We start from the raw sequence: 6,000 nt of genomic DNA, 5'->3' as shown, positions 1-6,000 counted from the left end.
GGGCACTTCCACTCATGGGGGTATGAATTGGGAAAATGAAAAATCAGCAAGACACAAGCACCCCAAAGTTTAGGGCTGCTCTGTTGACAAGGACCTCCACTTCATTCCACCTTCAATATCCCAGGAAAGAGAAAAATGGGTAAAGAAGTTGTGGTCCTTATGTACAATGGAATATCACTCAGCCATGAAATCAATGTCATAAGGCTAGTAGCAGCATGATGAGTGGATTTAGGTACGACGATTCTAAGTGAAATAAGTCACACAGAAAAGGACACTTCTCATAAGGTATGACTGATAGAGGGAATGTAAAAACCGTTACACTTGAACTGAATTACAAAACAGAACAGAGTCACACATGCAGAAAACACACTATGGCTGCTTAACGGGAAAGGTGAGGTGGGGTGATACATAAAACAAGGGTATCAAATTAGCTCAGATACCGTTCCATAAACCCAATATGTAATAGACAAGACCTACTCCTTGCTCAGAGAACTGGACTCAACACGCCCTATTCACCGCACAAGATTATATCTGACTAGTAATAATCGTAAAGCCTATGTATTGATATCTCTCTGTTAGTGTGTCAAGTGGGTGTAAAGCGGCATAAACACAGCAGTGAAAAGCAGCTAAATCCCATTATGAAAATAAATTACTTTGAAAAACCCATGAAACAAAGACAGTGAACGAGAGAGGAATTCTTACACAATGCGTTCAGGGGCTGTGATGCAACCTGGATTGACCATATCTAGACCCACAGCTGGATGAGACATAAGGGTGGACACTCTTGGGGCTGAGAGGTTTGGTGAGGTTGGGTGAGCAAACGCAGACCCTTTAAAGTAATACTGCATGGTACCCATCGCATGGGTCCCAAATCTCCAGCTTCAAGGGCATCTTCCTACATCAAAAACATGCATGAGAAACCCAGAAGATGGTACACAGTGTGATGGGGAAAGGTTTCTAAAACGCACCTCATTTCTCATCGCCTTGTGCCCGGGTTCGCCATTCCAGCCGCTTTACTAGCAAGCTCCCTACTTGGAGCATCAGCACCTTTAACCTCCTGTTCCGTACAGGTTGCAATTTGTCCTGAGGATAAACGGGAAGACGTGGAACCAACGAGAGACTAGCTCTTGGTGTTGGGACAGGCACAGGTCACTCTATTTTCCCATCAGAAAGAAGAATTAACCACAGGCTCACCCTGCCCCCCGGAACCAGAACAGGGCCTGAAGCCATTCTGCGATTTTGCCGCCAGCTCCCATAAAAACGAGTTGTAAAATGGAGGTTCAGGGCACTGCAATTCACAAACCTGCAGAGTTATAAATGATAACTCTCGTCCACAAATATATTGAGGGAAGGCAAAGAAGAGGATTTGAAATCAAGGCAGAATTGCAGGAAACAGATTTCAGGAGGTAGATTCGAATTGCATTTAAAGCACATGAAAAGCGGCAAAACGTTGACAATGATGCCCTTGGCCAAAAAGGTCGTATGCGTTTTTTCCTGAATATATTCAGGAAAAAACGCATACGCCCTTTTTGGCAAACCAAGCAACCTGGAAAGGCAAATCAGCGCTACAAACAAGTCTCGCTTCCCATCGGTCAAAAGGGCCATGCTGAAAAAAGTGTCAAAACCAGAAATGCAGGACAGGCCATGGAGAAATGGGAGCCTTGCTACACTGATGGGCGGGATGTAAATTGCCAACAGCCACTCTGGAGAAGTGTACGGTGAGTCCTGAAACATCTGAAAAACACAGCTTAGAGAGCATAGGGCACTTCCACTCATGGGGGTATGAATTGGGAAAATGAAAAATCAGCAAGACACAAGCACCCCAAAGTTTAGGGCTGCTCTGTTGACAAGGACCTCCACTTCATTCCACCTTAAATATCCCAGGAAAGAGAAAAATGGGTAAAGAAGTTGTGGTCCTTATGTACAATGGAATATCACTCAGCCATGAAATCAATGTCATAAGGCTAGTAGCAGCATGATGAGTGGATTTAGGTACGACGATTCTAAGTGAAATAAGTCACACAGAAAAGGACACTTCTCATAAGGTATCACTGATAGAGGGAATGTAAAAACCGTTACACTTGAACTGAATTACAAAACAGAACAGAGTCACACATGCAGAAAACACACTATGGCTGCTTAACGGGAAAGGTGAGGTGGGGTGATACATAAAACAAGGGTATCAAATTAGCTCAGATACCATTCCATAAACCCAATATGTAATAGACAAGACCTACTCCTTGCTCAGAGAACTGGACTCAACACGCCCTATTCACCGCACAAGAATATATCTGACTAATAATAATCGTAAAACCTATGTATTGATATCTCTCTGTTAGTGTGTCAAGTGGGTGTAAAGCGGCATAAACACAGCAGTGAAAAGCAGCTAAACCCCATTATAAAAATAAATTACTTTGAAACACCCATGAAACAAAGACAGTGAAAGAGAGAGAAATTCTTACACAATGCGTTCAGGGGCTGTGATGCAACCTGGATTGACCATATCTAGACTCACAGCTGGATCAGACATAAGGGTGGACACTCTTGGGGCTGAGAGGTTTGGTGAGGTTGGGTGAGCAAACGCAGACCCTTTAAAGTAATACTGCATGGTACCCATCGCATGGGTCCCAAATCTCCAGCTTCAAGGGCATCTTCCTACATCAAAAACATGCATGAGAAACCCAGAAGATGGTACACCGTGTGATGGGGAAAGGTTTCTAAAACGCACCTCATTTCTCATCGCCTTGTGCCCGGGTTCGCCATTCCAGCCGCTTTACTAGCAAGCTCCCTACTTGGAGCATCAGCACCTTTAACCTCCTGTTCCGTACAGGTTGCAATTTGTCCTGAGGATAAACGGGAAGACGTGGAACCAACGAGAGACTAGCTCTTGGTGTTGGGACAGGCACAGGTCACTCTATTTTCCCATCAGAAAGAAGAATTAACCACAGGCTCAGCCTGCCCCCCGGAACCAGAACAGGGCCTGAAGCCATTCTGCGATTTTGCCGCCAGCTCCCATAAAAACGAGTTGTAAAATGGAGGTTCAGGGCACTGCAATTCACAAACCTGCAGAGTTATAAATGATAACTCTCGTCCACAAATATATTGAGGGAAGGCAAAGAAGAGGATTTGAAATCAAGGCAGAATTGCAGGAAAGAGATTTCAGGAGGTAGATTCGAATCGCCTTTAAAGCACATGAAAAGCGGCAAAACGTTGACAATGATGCCCTTGGCCAAAAAGGGCGTATGCGTTTTTTCCTGAATATATTCAGGAAAAAACGCATACGCCCTTTTTGGCCAACCAAGCAACCTGGAAAGGCAAATCAGCGCTACAAACAAGTCTCGCTTCCCATCGGTCAAAAGGGCCATGCTGAAAAAAGTGTCAAAACCAGAAATGCAGGACAGGCCATGGAGAAATGGGAGCCTTGCTACACTGATGGGCGGGATGTAAATTGCCAACAGCCACTCTGGAGAAGTGTACGGTGAGTCCTGAAACATCTGAAAAACACAGCTTAGAGAGCATAGGGCACTTCCACTCATGGGGGTATGAATTGGGAAAATGAAAAATCAGCAAGACACAAGCACCCCAAAGTTTAGGGCTGCTCTGTTGACAAGGACCTCCACTTCATTCCACCTTAAATATCCCAGGAAAGAGAAAAATGGGTAAAGAAGTTGTGGTCCTTATGTACAATGGAATATCACTCAGCCATGAAATCAATGTCATAAGGCTAGTAGCAGCATGATGAGTGGATTTAGGAACGACGATTCTAAGTGAAATAAGTCACACAGAAAAGGACACTTCTCATAAGGTATCACTGATAGAGGGAATGTAAAAACCGTTACACTTGAACTGAATTACAAAACAGAACAGAGTCACACATGCAGAAAACACACTATGGCTGCTTAACGGGAAAGGTGAGGTGGGGTGATACATAAAACAAGGGTATCAAATTAGCTCAGATACCGTTCCATAAACCCAATATGTAATAGACAAGACCTACTCCTTGCTCAGAGAACTGGACTCAACACGCCCTATTCACCGCACAAGAATATATCTGACTAGTAATAATCGTAAAACCTATGTATTGATATCTCTCTGTTAGTGTGTCAAGTGGGTGTAAAGCGGCATAAACACAGCAGTGAAAAGCAGCTAAACCCCATTATAAAAATAAATTACTTTGAAACACCCATGAAACAAAGACAGTGAAAGAGAGAGAAATTCTTACACAATGCGTTCAGGGGCTGTGATGCAACCTGGATTGACCATATCTAGACTCACAGCTGGATCAGACATAAGGGTGGACACTCTTGGGGCTGAGAGGTTTGGTGAGGTTGGGTGAGCAAACGCAGACCCTTTAAAGTAATACTGCATGATACCCATCGCATGGGTCCCAAATCTCCAGGTTCAAGGGCATCTTCCTACATCAAAAACATGCATGAGAAACCCAGAAGATGGTACACCGTGTGATGGGGAAAGGTTTCTAAAACGCACCTCATTTCTCATCGCCTTGTGCCCGGGTTCGCCATTCCAGCCGCTTTACTAGCAAGCTCCCTACTTGGAGCATCAGCACCTTTAACCTCCTGTTCCGTACAGGTTGCAATTTGTCCTGAGGATAAACGGGAAGACGTGGAACCAACGAGAGACTAGCTCTTGGTGTTGGGACAGGCACAGGTCACTCTATTTTCCCATCAGAAAGAAGAATTAACCACAGGCTCAGCCTGCCCCCCGGAACCAGAACAGGGCCTGAAGCCATTCTGCGATTTTGCCGCCAGCTCCCATAAAAACGAGTTGTAAAATGGAGGTTCAGGGCACTGCAATTCACAAACCTGCAGAGTTATAAATGATAACTCTCGTCCACAAATATATTGAGGGAAGGCAAAGAAGAGGATTTGAAATCAAGGCAGAATTGCAGGAAAGAGATTTCAGGAGGTAGATTCGAATCGCCTTTAAAGCACATGAAAAGCGGCAAAACGTTGACAATGATGCCCTTGGCCAAAAAGGGCGTATGCGTTTTTTCCTGAATATATTCAGGAAAAAACGCATACGCCCTTTTTGGCCAACCAAGCAACCTGGAAAGGCAAATCAGCGCTACAAACAAGTCTCGCTTCCCATCGGTCAAAAGGGCCATGCTGAAAAAAGTGTCAAAACCAGAAATGCAGGACAGGCCATGGAGAAATGGGAGCCTTGCTACACTGATGGGCGGGATGTAAATTGCCAACAGCCACTCTGGAGAAGTGTACGGTGAGTCCTGAAACATCTGAAAAACACAGCTTAGAGAGCATAGGGCACTTCCACTCATGGGGGTATGAATTGGGAAAATGAAAAATCAGCAAGACACAAGCACCCCAAAGTTTAGGGCTGCTCTGTTGACAAGGACCTCCACTTCATTCCACCTTAAATATCCCAGGAAAGAGAAAAATGGGTAAAGAAGTTGTGGTCCTTATGTACAATGGAATATCACTCAGCCATGAAATCAATGTCATAAGGCTAGTAGCAGCATGATGAGTGGATTTAGGTACGACGATTCTAAGTGAAATAAGTCACACAGAAAAGGACACTTCTCATAAGGTATCACTGATAGAGGGAATGTAAAAACCGTTACACTTGAACTGAATTACAAAACAGAACAGAGTCACACATGCAGAAAACACACTATGGCTGCTTAACGGGAAAGGTGAGGTGGGGTGATACATAAAACAAGGGTATCAAATTAGCTCAGATACCGTTCCATAAACCCAATATGTAATAGACAAGACCTACTCCTTGCTCAGAGAACTGGACTCAACACGCCCTATTCACCGCACAAGATTATATCTGACTAGTAATAATCGTAAAGCCTATGTATTGATATCTCTCTGTTAGTGTGTCAAGTGGGTGTAAAGCGGCATAAACACAGCAGTGAAAAGCAGCTAAATCCCATTATGAAAATAAATTACTTTGAAAAACCCATGAAACAAAGACAGTGAACGAGAGAGGAATTCTTACACAATGCGTTCAGGGGCT

The sequence above is a fragment of the Balaenoptera borealis genome, assembly GCF_965194805.1.
Source record: "Balaenoptera borealis genome assembly, contig: HAP1_SCAFFOLD_73, whole genome shotgun sequence".
NCBI lineage: Eukaryota > Metazoa > Chordata > Mammalia > Artiodactyla > Balaenopteridae > Balaenoptera > Balaenoptera borealis.
Note: the sequence above shows the minus strand (reverse complement) of the source record.